A 15,004-nucleotide genomic window follows, 5' to 3' on the forward strand; every position below is an offset into this window, starting at 1 on the left:
CCTCTTTGTGTTCTGTCAAATCATCTCACAGAGTTCAGCTTTTCCCTCAAGAAGCCTTTCGCTAAGACAGTTCTAGTGAAATTGGCAAAGTAATATTTGGAAGCCCATAGAGGGCTATGGCGAAATAGGAAATATCCTTAGATGAAATCTGGAAAGAAGCTTTCTGACAAACTGCTTAGTGTTCTGTTAATTCATCTCACTGAGTTACATCTGTATTTCGTGGATCTCTTTGCTAGCCTTATTTCTGAGGAATCTGAGAACAGATATTTCAGATCTCTTTGAAGACTATAGGGCGAAAGGAAATATCCTCCGAAAACAAAGAGAAAGAAGCTTTCTGAGAAACTTCTTTGAGTTCTGTGAAATCATCTCACAGAGTTACAGCTCTCCGCTCCAGGAGATTTTTGTTAAGACAGTTCTTCTGGAATTTGGAAAGTGATATTTGGAAGCCTATAGAGGACTATGTTCAAAAAGGAAATATAATCAGGTGTAATCTGGAAAGAAGCTTTCTGAGAAACTGCTTAGTGTTCTGTTAATTCATCTCACAGAGCTACGTCTGTACTTCGTGGATCTCTTTCCTAGCCTTATTTTTGTGGAATCTGAGAACAGATATTTTGGATCCCTTTGAGGACTATAGGGCCAAAGGAAATATCCTCCGATAACAAAGAGAAAGAAGCTTCCAGAGAAATTTCTTTATGTTCTGTGAAATCATCTCACAGAGTTACAGCTATTCCTTGAAGGAGCCTTTCGCTAAGACAGTTCTTGTGGAATTGGCAAACTGATATTTGGAAGCCTCTAGCGGGCTATGGTGAAAAAGGAAATATCCTCAGATGAAATCTGGAAAGAAGCTTTCTGAGAAACTGCTTAGTGTTCTCTTAATTCATCCCACAGAGTTATATCTGTATTTCATGGATCTCTTTGCTAGCCTTTTTTCTGTGGAATCTGAGAACAGATATTTCTGATCCCTTTGAAGACTAGAGGGCCAAAGGAAATATCCTGCGTTAACGAAGAGAAAGAAGCTTTCTGAGAAACTTCTTTGTGTTCTGTGAAATCATCTCACAGAGTTACACCTTTCCCCTCAAGGAGCCTTTCGCTAAGCCAATTATTGTGGAATTGGGAAAGTGATATTAGGAAACCCATAGAGGTCTATGGTGAAAAAAGAAATATCCTCAGGTGAAATCTGGAAAGAAACTTTCTGAGAAACTGCTTACTGTTCTGTTAATTCATCTCACAGAGTTACATTGTATTTCGTGGATCTTTTAGCTAGCCTTATTTCTGTGGAATCTGAGAACAGATATTTCGGATCCCTTTGAAGACTATGGGGCCAAAAGAAATATCCTCCTATAAGAAAGAGAAAGATGCTTTCTGAGAAACTTCTTTGTGTTCTGTGAAATCATCTCACAGAGTTACAGCTGTCCCCTCAAGGAGCCTTTCGCTAAGACAGTTCTTTTGGAATTGACAAAGTGATATTTGGAAGCCCATATAGGGCTATGGTGAAAAAGGAAATATCCTCAGGGGAAATCTGGAAAGAAGCTTTCTGAGAAACTGCTTAGTGTTCTCTAAATTCATATCACAGAGTTACATCTGTATTTCGTGGATCTCTTTGCTAACCTTATTTCTGTGGAGTCTGAGAACAGCTATTTCGGATCCCTTTGAAGACTATAGGGCCAAAGGAAATATCCTCCGATAACAAAGAGAAAGAAGCTTTCTGAGAAACTTCTTTGTGTTCGGTGAAATCATCTCACACAGTTACAGCTTTCCCCTCAAGAAGCCTTTCGCTAAGACTGTTCTTGTGGAATTGGCAAAGTGATATTTGGAAGCCCTTAGAGGGCTATGGTGAAAAAGGAAATATCCTCAGATGAAATCTGGAAGAGAAGCTTTCTGAGAAACTGCTTAGTGTTCTGTTCATTCATCTCACAGAGTTGCATCTGTATTTCGTGGACCTCTTTGCTAGCCTTATTTCTTTGGAATCTGAGAACAGATATTTCGGATCCCTTGGAAGAGTATAGGGCCAAAAGAAATATCCTCCGATAACAAAGAGTAAGAAGATTTTTCAGAAACTTCTATGTGCTCTGTGATATCATCTCACAGAGTTACAGCTTTCCCCTCAAGAAGCCTTTCGCTAACACGGGTCTGGGGGAATTGGCAAAGTGATATTTGGAAGTCAGTAGAGTTATATGGTGAAAAAGGAAATATCCTCAGATGAAATCTGGAAAGAAGCTTTCTGAGAAACTGCTTAGTGTTTTGTGAATTCATCTCACAGAGTTACATCTGTATTTCGTGGATCTCTTTGCTAGCCTTATTTCTGTGCAATCTGAGAACAGATATTTTTGATCCCTTTGAGGACTATAGGGCCAAAGGAAATATCCTCCGATAAAAAAGAGAAAGAAGCTTTCTGAGAAAGTTCTATGTGTTCCGTGATATCATCTCACAGAGTTACAGCTTTCCCCTCAAGAAGCCTTTCGCTAAGACAGTTCTTGTGGAATTGGCAAAGTGATATTTGGAAGCCCATATAGGGCTATGGTGAAAAAGGAAATATCCTCAGGGGAAATCTGGAAAGAAGCTTTCTGAGAAACTGCTTAGTGTTCTCTAAATTCATATCACAGAGTTACATCTGTATTTCGTGGATCTCTTTGCTAACCTTATTTCTGTGGAGTCTGAGAACAGATATTTCGGATCCCTTTGAAGACTATAGGGCCAACGGAAATATCCTCCGACAACAAAGAGAAAGAAGTTTTCTGAAAAACTTCTATGTGTTCTGTGGAATCATCTCTCTGAGTTACAGCTTTCCCCTCAAGGAGCCTTTCGCTAAGACAGTAATTATGGAATTGGTAAAGTGATATTTGGAAGCCCATAGAGGGCTATGGTGAAAATGAAAACATCCTCAGGTGAAATCTGGAAAGAAGCTTTCTAAGAAACTCCTTAGTATTCTCTAAATTCATCTCACAGAGTGAGATCTGTATATCATGGATCTCTTTGCTAGCCTTATTACTGTGGAATCTGGGAACAGATACTTCGGATACCTCTGAAGACTATAGGGCCAAAAGAAATATCCTCCGATAACAAAGAGAAAGAAGCTTTCTGAGAAACTTCTTTGTGTTCTGTGAAATCATCTCACAGAGTTACAGCTATCCCCTCAAGGAGCCTTTCGCTAACACAGTTCTTGTGGAATTGGCAAAGTGATATTTGGAAGCCCATATAGGGCTATGGTGAAATAGGAAATATCCTTAGATGAAATCTGGAAAGAAGCTTTCTGAGAAACTGCTTAGTGTTCTGTTAATTCATCTCACTGAGTTACATCTATATTTCGTGGATCTCTTTGCTAGCCTTATTTCTGTGGAATCTGAGAACAGACATTTTGGATCCCTTTGAAGACTATAGGGCCAAAGGAAATATCCTCCGATAACAAAGAGAAAGAAGCTTTCTGAGAAACTTCTTTGTGTTCTGTGAAATCATCTCACAGAGTTGCACGTAACCCCTCAAGAAGCCTTTCGCTAAGACGGTTCTTGTGGAATTGGCAAAGTGATATTTGGAAGCCCTTAGAGGGCTATGGTGAAAAAGGAAATATCCTCAGGTGAAATCTGGAAAGAAGCTTTCTGGGAATCTCCTTAGTGTTCTGTTGATTCATCTCACAGAGTTACATCTGTAGTTCGTGGATGTCTTTGCTAGCCTTATTTCTGTGGAATCTGAGAACAGATATTTCGGATCCCTTTGAAGACTATAGGGTCAAAGGATATATACTCCGATAACAAAGACAAAGAAACTCTCTGAGAAATTTCTTTGTGTTTGGTGAAATCATCTCACAGAGTTAAAGCTTTCCCCTCAAGAAGCCTTTCGCTAAGACGGTTCTTGTGGAATTGGCAAAGTGATATTTGGAAGACCATAGAGGGCTATGGTGAAAAAGGAAATATCCTCAGATGAAATCTGGAAAGAATCTTTCTGAGAAACTGCTTAGTGTTTTATTAATTCAATTACAGAGTTACATCTGTATTTCGTGGATCTCTTTGCTAGCCTTATTTCTGTGGAATCTGAGAACAGATATTTCGGATCCCTTTGAAGACGATAGGGACAAAGGAAATATCCTCCGATAACAAAGAGAAAGAAGCTTTCTGAGAAACTTCTATGTGTTCGGTGAAATCATTTCACAGCGTTACAGCTTTCGCCTCAAGAAGCCTTTCGCTAAGACATTTCTTGTGGAATTGGCAAAGTGATATTTGGAAGCCCATTGAGGGCCATGGTGAAAAAGGAAATATCCGCAGATGAAATCTGGAAAGAAGCTTTCTGAGAAACTGCTTAGTGTTCTGTTAATTCATCTCACAGAGTTACATCTGTATTTCGTGGATCTCCTTTCTATGCTTATTTCTGTGGAATCTGAGACTAGATATTTCGGATCCCTTTGACTACTATAGGGCCAAAGGAAATATCCTCCGATAACAAAGAGAAAGAAGCTTTCCGAGAAACTTCTTTGTGTTCCGTGAAATCATCTCACAGAGTTACATCTTTCCCCTCAAGAAACCTTTCGCTAAGACAGTTCTTGTGGAATTGGCAAAGTGTTATTTGGAAGCCCCTAGAGGGCTATGGTGACAAAGGAAATATCCTCAGATGAAATCTGGAAAGAAGCTTTCTGAGAAACTGCTTACTGTTGTGTTAATTCATCTCACAGAGTTACATCTGTATATCGTGGATCTCTTTGCTAGCCTTATTTCTGTGGAATCTGAGAACAGATATTTCGGATCCCTTTGAAGACTAAAGGGCCAAAGGAAATATCCTCCGATAAGAAAGAGAAAGAAGCTTTCTGAAAAACTTCTTTTTGTTCTGTGAAATCATCTTACAGAGTTACATCTGTATTTCGTGGATCTCTTTGCTAGCCTTATTTCAGTGGAATCTGAGAACAGATATTTCGGATCCCTTTGAAGACTATAGGGCGAAAGGAAATATCCTCAGTTAACAAAGAGAAAGAAGCTTTCTGAGAAACTTGTATGTGTTCTGTGAAATCATCTCACACAGTTACATCTTTCCCCTCAAGAAGCCTTTCGCTAACACGGCTCTTGTGGAATTGGCAAAGAGATATTTGGAAGCCAGTAGAGGGCTATTGTGAAAAAGGAAATATCTTCAGATGAAATCTGGAAAGAAGCTTTCTGAGAAACTGCTTAGTGTTCTGTGAATTCATCTCACAGAGTTACATCTGTATTTCGTGGATCTCTTTGCTAGCCTTATTTCTGTGGAATCTATCTACAGATATTTCGGATCCCTTTGAAGACTGTAGGGCCAAAGGAAATATCCTCCGATAACAAAGAGAAAGAAGCTTTCTGAGAAACTTCTTTGTGTTCTGTGAAATCATCTCACAGAGTTACAGCTTTCCGCTCAAGGAGCTTTTTTTTAAGACAGTTCTTGTAGAATTGGGAAAGTGATATTTGGAAGCCCATAGAGGACTATGTTGAAAAAGCAAATATCCTCACGTGAAATCTGGAAAGAAGCTTTCTGAGAAACTGCTTAGTGTTCTCTAAATTCATCTCAAAGAGTTACATCTGTATTTCGTGGATGTCTTAGCTAGCCTTATTTCTGTGGAATCTGAGAACAGTTACTTCGGATCCCTTTGAAGACTATAGGGCCAAAAAAAATATTCTCCGATAAGAAAGAGAAAGAAGCTTTCTGAGAAACTTCTTTGTGTTCTGTGAAATCATCTCACAGAGTTTCAGCATTCCCCTCAAGGAGACTTTCGCTAAGAAAGTTCTTGTGTAATTGGCAAAGTGATATTTGGAAGCCCATAGAGGTCTACGGTGAAAAAGGAAATATCCTCAGATGAAATCTGGAAAGAAGATTTCTGAGAAACTGCTTAGTGTTCTGTTAATTCATCTCACAGAGTTACATCTGTATTTCGTGGATCTCTTTGCTAGCCTTATTTCTGTGGAATTTGAGAGCAGATATTTCGGATCCCTTTGAAGATTATAGGGCCAAAGGAAATATCCTCCGATAACAAAGAGAAAGAAGCTTTCTGAGAAACTTCTTTGTGTTCTGCGAAATCATCTCACAAAGTTACAGCTTTCCCTTCCAGGAGCCTTTCGCTGTGACAGTTCTTGTGGAATTGGCAAAGTGATATTTGGAAGCCTCTAGCGGGCTATGGTGAAAAAGGAAATATCCTCAGATGAAATCAGGAAAGAAGCTTTCTGATAAACTGCTTAGTGTTCTCTGAATTCATCTCACAGAGTTACATCTCTCTTTCGTGGATCTCTTTGCTAGCCTTATTTCTGTGGAATCGGAGGACAGATATTATGGATCCACTTGAAGACTAGAGGGCAAAAGGAAATATCCTCCGTTAAGAAAGAGAAAGAAGCTTTCTGAGAAACTTCTTTGACTTCTGTGAAATCATCTCACAGAGTTACAGCTTTCCGCTCAAGGAGATTTTTGTTAAGACAGTTCTTCTGGAATTGGGAAAGTGATATTTGGAAGCCCATAGAGGACTATGTTCAAAAAGGAAATATCCTCAGGTGTAATCTGGAAAGAAGCTTTCTGAGAAACTGCTTAGTGTTCTGTTAATTCATCTCACAGAGTTACATCTGAACTTCGTGGATCTCTTTCCTAGCCTTATTTCTGTGGAATCTGAGAACAGATATTTTGCATCCCTTTGAGGACTATAGGGCCAAAGGAAATATCCTCTGATAACAAAGAGAAAGAAGCTTTCTGAGAAACTTCTTTGTGTTCTGTGAAATCATCTCACAGAATTACAGCTGTCCCCTCAAGGAGCCTTTCGCTAAGACAGTTCTTTTGGAATTGACAAAGTGATATTTGGAAGCCCATAGAGGGCTATGGTGTATAAGGAAATATCCTCAGGTGAAATATGGAAAGAAGCTTTCTGAGAAACTGCTTAGTGTTCTCTTAATTCATCTCACAGAGTTACATCTGTATTTCGTGGATCTCTTTGCTAGCCTTATTTCTGTGGAATCTGAGAACAGATATTTAGGATCCCTTTGAAGACTATAGGTCGAAAGGAAATATCCTCCGATAACAAACACATAGAAGCTTTCTGAGAAACTTCTTTGTGTTCTGTGAAATCATCTCACAGAGTTACAGCTTTCCCCTCAAGGAGCCTTTCGCTAAGCCAATTCTTTTGGAATTGGGAAAGTGATATTAGGAACCCCATAGAGGGCTATGGTGAAAAAGGAAATATCCTCAGATGAAATATGGAAAGAAACTTTCTGAGAAACTGCTTAGTGTTCTGTTAATTCATCTCACAGAGTTACATCTGTATTTCGTGGATCTCTTTGCTAGCCTTATTTCTGTGGAATCTGAGAACAGATATTTCGGATCCCTTTGAAGACTATAGGGCCAAAGGAAATATCCTCCGATAACAAAGAGAAAGAAGCTTTCTGAGAAACTTCTTTGTGTTCTGTGAAATCATCTCACAGAGTCACAGATTTCCCCTCAAGAAGCCTTTCGCTAAGACAGTTCTTGTGGAATTGGCAAAGTGATATTTGGAAGCCCATAGAGGGCTATGTTGAAAAAGGAAATATTCTCAGATGAAATCTGGAAAGAAGCTTTCTGAGAAACTGCTTAGTGTTCTGTTAATTCATCTCACAGAGCTACATCTGTACTTCTTGGACCTCTTTGCTAGCCTTATTTCTGTGGAATCTGAGAACAGATATTATGGATCCCTTTGAGGACTATAGGGCCAAAGGAAATATCCTCCGATAAAAAAGAGAAAGAAGCTTCCATTGAAACTTCTTTATGTTCTGTGAAATCAACTCACAGAGTTACAGCTCTCCCTTGAGGAAGCCTTTCGTAAGACAGTTCTTGTGGAATTGGCAAAGTGATATTTGGAAGTCTCTAGCGGGCTATGGTGAAAAAGGAAATATCTTCAGATGAAATCTGGAAAGAAGCTCTCTGAGAAACTGCTGAGTGTTCTCCTAATTCATTTCACAGAGTTATATCTGTATTTCATGGAACTCTTTGCTAGCCTTATTTCTGTGGAATCTGAGAACAGATACTTCGGATCCCTTTGAAGACTATAGGGCCAAAAGAAATATCCTCCGATAAGAAAGAGAAAGAAGCTTTCTGAGAAACTTCTTTGTGTTCTGTGAAATCATCTCACAGAGTTACAGCTATCCCCTCAAGGAGTCTTTCGCTAAGACAGTTCTAGTGAAATTGGCAAAGTAATATTTGGAAGCCCATAGAGGGCTATGGTGAAATAGGAAATATCCTTAGATGAAATCTGGAAAGAAGCCTTCTGACAAACTGCTTAGTGTTCTGTTAATTCATCTCACTGAATTACATCTGTATTTCGTGGATCTCTTTGCTAGCCTTATTTCTGTGGAATCTGAGAACAGATATTTCAGATCTCTTTGAAGACTATAGGGCGAAAGGAAATATCCTCCGAAAACAAAGAGAAAGAAGCTTTCTGAGAAACTTCTTTGAGTTCTGTGAAATCATCTCACAGAGTTACAGCTTTCCGCTCAAGGAGATTTTTGTTAAGACAGTTCTTCTGGAATTGGGAAAGTGATATTTGGAAGCCCATAGAGGGCTATGGTGCAAAAGGAAATATCCTCAGGTGAAATCTGGAAAGAAAATTTCTGAGAAAATGCTTAGTGTTCTCTAAATTCATCTCACAGTGTTACATCTGTATTTCGTGGATCTTTTAGCTAGCCTTATTTCTGTGGAATCTGAGAACAGATACTTCGGATCCCTTTGAAGTCTATAGGGCCAAAAGAAATATCCTCCGATAAGAAAGAGAAAGAAGCTTTCTGAGAAACTTCTTTGTGTTCTGTGAAATCATCTCACAGAGTTACAGCTATCCCCTCAAGGAGCCTTTCGCTAAGACAGTTCTTGTGGAATTGGCAAAGTGATATTTGGAATCCCATAGAGGGCTTCGGTGAAAAAGGAAATATCCTCAGACGAAATCTGTAAAGAAGCTTTCTGAGAAACTGCTTACTGTTCTGTTAATTCATCTCACAGAGTTACATCTGTATTTCGTGGATCTCTTTGCTAGCCTTATTTCTGTTGAATCTGAGAAAAGGTATTTCGGATCCCTTTGAAGACTATAGGGCCAAAGGTAATATCCTCTGATAACAAAGAGAAAGAAGATTTCTGCGAAACTTCTTTGTGTTCTGTGAAATCATCTCAAAGAGTTACAGCTGTCCCCTCAAGGAGCCTTTCGCTAAGACAGTTCTTTTGGAATTGACAAAGTGATATTTGGAAGCCCGTAGAGGGCTATGGTGAATAAGGAAATCTCCTCGGGTGAAATATGGAAAGAAGCTTTCTGAGAAACTGCTTAGTGTTCTGTTAATTCATCTCACAGAGTTACATCTGTATTTAGTGGATATCTTTGCTAGCATTATTTCTGTGGAATCTGAGAACTGATATTTCTGATCACTTTGAAGACCATAGGAACAAAGGAAATATCCTCCGATAACATAGAGAAAGAAGCTGTCTTGGAAACCTCTTTGTGTTCTGTCAAATCATCTCACAGAGTTCAGCTTTTCCCTCAAGAAGCCTTTCGCTAAGACAGTTCTAGTGAAATTGGCAAAGTAATATTTGGAAGCCCATAGAGGGCTATGGCGAAATAGGAAATATCCTTAGATGAAATCTGGAAAGAAGCTTTCTGACAAACTGCTTAGTGTTCTGTTAATTCATCTCACTGAGTTACATCTGTATTTCGTGGATCTCTTTGCTAGCCTTATTTCTGAGGAATCTGAGAACAGATATTTCAGATCTCTTTGAAGACTATAGGGCGAAAGGAAATATCCTCCGAAAACAAAGAGAAAGAAGCTTTCTGAGAAACTTCTTTGAGTTCTGTGAAATCATCTCACAGAGTTACAGCTCTCCGCTCCAGGAGATTTTTGTTAAGACAGTTCTTCTGGAATTTGGAAAGTGATATTTGGAAGCCTATAGAGGACTATGTTCAAAAAGGAAATATAATCAGGTGTAATCTGGAAAGAAGCTTTCTGAGAAACTGCTTAGTGTTCTGTTAATTCATCTCACAGAGCTACGTCTGTACTTCGTGGATCTCTTTCCTAGCCTTATTTTTGTGGAATCTGAGAACAGATATTTTGGATCCCTTTGAGGACTAAAGGGCCAAAGGAAATATCCTCCGATAACAAAGAGAAAGAAGCTTCCAGAGAAACTTCTTTATGTTCTGTGAAATCATCTCACAGAGTTACAGCTATTCCTTGAAGGAGCCTTTCGCTAAGACAGTTCTTGTGGAATTGGCAAACTGATATTTGGAAGCCTCTAGCGGGCTATGGTGAAAAAGGAAATATCCTCAGATGAAATCTGGAAAGAAGCTTTCTGAGAAACTGCTTAGTGTTCTCTTAATTCATCTCACAGAGTTATATCTGTATTTCATGGATCTCTTTGCTAGCCTTTTTTCTGTGGAATCTGAGAACAGATATTTCTGATCCCTTTGAAGACTAGAGGGCCAAAGGAAATATCCTGCGTTAACGAAGAGAAAGAAGCTTTCTGAGAAACTTCTTTGTGTTCTGTGAAATCATCTCACAGAGTTACACCTTTCCCCTCAAGGAGCCTTTCGCTAAGCCAATTATTGTGGAATTGGGAAAGTGATATTAGGAACCCCATAGAGGTCTATGGTGAAAAAAGAAATATCCTCAGGTGAAATCTGGAAAGAAACTTTCTGAGAAACTGCTTACTGTTCTGTTAATTCATCTCACAGAGTTACATTGTATTTCGTGGATCTTTTAGGTAGCCTTATTTCTGTGGAATCTGAGAACAGATATTTCGGATCCCTTTGAAGACTATGGGGCCAAAAGAAATATCCTCCTATAAGAAAGAGAAAGATGCTTTCTGAGAAACTTCTTTGTGTTCTGTGAAATCATCTCACAGAGTTACAGCTTTCCCCTCAAGAAGCCTTTCGCTAAGACTGTTCTTGTGGAATTGGCAAAGTGATATTTGGAAGCCCTTAGAGGGCTATGGTGAAAAAGGAAATATCCTCAGATGAAATCTGGAAGAGAAGCTTTCTGAGAAACTGCTTAGTGTTCTGTTCATTCATCTCACAGAGTTGCATCTGTATTTCGTGGACCTCTTTGCTAGCCTTATTTCTTTGGAATCTGAGAACAGATATTTCGGATCCCTTGGAAGAGTATAGGGCCAAAAGAAATATCCTCCGATAACAAAGAGTAAGAAGATTTTTCAGAAACTTCTATGTGCTCTGTGATATCATCTCACAGAGTTACAGCTTTCCCCTCAAGAAGCCTTTCGCTAACACGGGTCTGGGGGAATTGGCAAAGTGATATTTGGAAGTCAGTAGAGTTATATGGTGAAAAAGGAAATATCCTCAGATGAAATCTGGAAAGAAGCTTTCTGAGAAACTGCTTAGTGTTTTGTGAATTCATCTCACAGAGTTACATCTGTATTTCGTGGATCTCTTTGCTAGCCTTATTTCTGTGCAATCTGAGAACAGATATTTTTGATCCCTTTGAGGACTATAGGGCCAAAGGAAATATCCTCCGATAAAAAAGAGAAAGAAGCTTTCTGAGAAAGTTCTATGTGTTCCGTGATATCATCTCACAGAGTTACAGCTTTCCCCTCAAGAAGCCTTTCGCTAAGACAGTTCTTGTGGAATTGGCAAAGTGATATTTGGAAGCCCATATAGGGCTATGGTGAAAAAGGAAATATCCTCAGGGGAAATCTGGAAAGAAGCTTTCTGAGAAACTGCTTAGTGTTCTCTAAATTCATATCACAGAGTTACATCTGTATTTCGTGGATCTCTTTGCTAACCTTATTTCTGTGGAGTCTGAGAACAGATATTTCGGATCCCTTTGAAGACTATAGGGCCAACGGAAATATCCTCCGACAACAAAGAGAAAGAAGTTTTCTGAAAAACTTCTATGTGTTCTGTGGAATCGTCTCTCTGAGTTACAGCTTTCCCCTCAAGGAGCCTTTCGATAAGACAGTAATTATGGAATTGGTAAAGTGATATTTGGAAGCCCATAGAGGGCTATGGTGAAAATGAAAACATCCTCAGGTGAAATCTGGAAAGAAGCTTTCTAAGAAACTCCTTAGTATTCTCTAAATTCATCTCACAGAGTGAGATCTGTATATCATGGATCTCTTTGCTAGCCTTATTACTGTGGAATCTGGGAACAGATACTTCGGATACCTCTGAAAACTATAGGGCCAAAAGAAATATCCTCCGATAACAAAGAGAAAGAAGCTTTCTGAGAAACTTCTTTGTGTTCTGTGAAATCATCTCACAGAGTTACAGCTATCCCCTCAAGGAGCCTTTCGCTAACACAGTTCTTGTGGAATTGGCAAAGTGATATTTGGAAGCCCATATAGGGCTATGGTGAAATAGGAAATATTCTTAGATGAAATCTGGAAAGAAGCTTTCTGAGAAACTGCTTAGTGTTCTGTTAATTCATCTCACTGAGTTACATCTATATTTCGTGGATCTCTTTGCTAGCCTTATTTCTGTGGAATCTGAGAACAGACATTTTGGATCCCTTTGAAGACTATAGGGCCAAAGGAAATATCCTCCGATAACAAAGAGAAAGAAGCTTTCTGAGAAACTTCTTTGTGTTCTGTGAAATCATCTCACAGAGTTGCAGGTAACCCCTCAAGAAGCCTTTCGCTAAGACGGTTCTTGTGGAATTGGCAAAGTGATATTTGGAAGCCCTTAGCGGGCTATGGTGAGAAAGGAAATATCCTCAGGTGAAATCTGGAAAGAAGCTTTCTGAGAATCTCCTTAGTGTTCTGTTGATTCATCTCACAGAGTTACATCTGTAGTTCGTGGATGTCTTTGCTAGCCTTATTTCTGTGGAATCTGAGAACAGATATTTCGGATCCCTTTGAAGACTATAGGGTCAAAGGATATATACTCCGATAACAAAGACAAAGAAACTCTCTGAGAAATTTCTTTGTGTTTGGTGAAATCATCTCACAGAGTTAAAGCTTTCCCCTCAAGAAGCCTTTCGCTAAGACGGTTCTTGTGGAATTGGCAAAGTGATATTTGGAAGACCATAGAGGGCTATGGTGAAAAAGGAAATATCCTCAGATGAAATCTGGAAAGAATCTTTCTGAGAAACTGCTTAGTGTTTTATTAATTCAATTACAGAGTTACATCTGTATTTCGTGGATCTCTTTGCTAGCCTTATTTCTGTGGAATCTGAGAACAGATATTTCGGATCCCTTTGAAGACGATAGGGACAAAGGAAATATCCTCCGATAACAAAGTGAAAGAAGCTTTCTGAGAAACTTCTATGTGTTCGGTGAAATCATTTCACAGCGTTACAGCTTTCGCCTCAAGAAGCCTTTCGCTAAGACATTTCTTGTGGAATTGGCAAAGTGATATTTGGAAGCCCATTGAGGGCCATGGTGAAAAAGGAAATATCCGCAGATGAAATCTGGAAAGAAGCTTTCTGAGAAACTGCTTAGTGTTCTGTTAATTCATCTCACAGAGTTACATCTATATTTCGTGGATCTCTTTGCTATGCTTATTTCTGTGGAATCTGAGACTAGATATTTCGGATCCCTTTGACTACTATAGGGCCAAAGGAAATATCCTCCGATAACAAAGAGAAAGAAGCTTTCCGAGAAACTTCTTTGTGTTCCGTGAAATCATCTCACAGAGTTACATCTTTTCCCTCAAGAAACCTTTCGCTAAGACAGTTCTTGTGGAATTGGCAAAGTGTTATTTGGAAGCCCCTAGAGGGCTATGGTGACAAAGGAAATATCCTCAGATGAAATCTGGAAAGAAGCTTTCTGAGAAACTGCTTACTGTTGTGTTAATTCATCTCACAGAGTTACATCTGTATATCGTGGATCTCTTTGCTAGCCTTATTTCTGTGGAATCTGAGAACAGATATTTCGGATCCCTTTGAAGACTAAAGGGCCAAAGGAAATATCCTCCGATAAGAAAGAGAAAGAAGCTTTCTGAAAAACTTCTTTTTGTTCTGTGAAATCATCTTACAGAGTTACATCTGTATTTCGTGGATCTCTTTGCTAGCCTTATTTCAGTGGAATCTGAGAACAGATATTTCGGATCCCTTTGAAGACTATAGGGCGAAAGGAAATATCCTCAGGTAACAAAGAGAAAGAAGCTTTCTGAGAAACTTGTATGTGTTCTGTGAAATCATCTCACACAGTTACATCTTTCCCCTCAAGAAGCCTTTCGCTAACACGGCTCTTGTGGAATTGGCAAAGAGATATTTGGAAGCCAGTAGAGGGCTATTGTGAAAAAGGAAATATCTTCAGATGAAATCTGGAAAGAAGCTTTCTGAGAAACTGCTTAGTGTTCTGTGAATTCATCTCACAGAGTTACATCTGTATTTCGTGGATCTCTTTGCTAGCCTTATTTCTGTGGAATCTATCTACAGATATTTCGGATCCCTTTGAAGACTGTAGGGCCAAAGGAAATATCCTCCGATAACAAAGAGAAAGAAGCTTTCTGAGAAACTTCTTTGTGTTCTGTGAAATCATCTCACAGAGTTACAGCTTTCCGCTCAAGGAGCTTTTTTTTAAGACAGTTCTTGTAGAATTGGGAAAGTGATATTTGGAAGCCCATAGAGGACTATGTTGAAAAAGCAAATATCCTCACGTGAAATCTGGAAAGAAGCTTTCTGAGAAACTGCTTAGTGTTCTCTAAATTCATCTCAAAGAGTTACATCTGTATTTCGTGGATGTCTTAGCTAGCCTTATTTCTGTGGAATCTGAGAACAGTTACTTCGGATCCCTTTGAAGACTATAGGGCCAAAAAAAATATTCTCCGATAAGAAAGAGAAAGAAGCTTTCTGAGAAACTTCTTTGTGTTCTGTGAAATCATCTCACAGAGTTTCAGCATTCCCCTCAAGGAGACTTTCGCTAAGAAAGTTCTTGTGTAATTGGCAAAGTGATATTTGGAAGCCCATAGAGGTCTACGGTGAAAAAGGAAATATCCTCAGATGAAATCTGGAAAGAAGATTTCTGAGAAACTGCTTAGTGTTCTGTTAATTCATCTCACAGAGTTACATCTGTATTTCGTGGATCTCTTTGCTAGCCTTATTTCTGTGGAATTTGAGAG

This window comes from Macaca mulatta, chromosome 14, assembly GCF_049350105.2.
Source record: "Macaca mulatta isolate MMU2019108-1 chromosome 14, T2T-MMU8v2.0, whole genome shotgun sequence".
Classification (NCBI taxonomy): Eukaryota; Metazoa; Chordata; class Mammalia; order Primates; family Cercopithecidae; genus Macaca; species Macaca mulatta.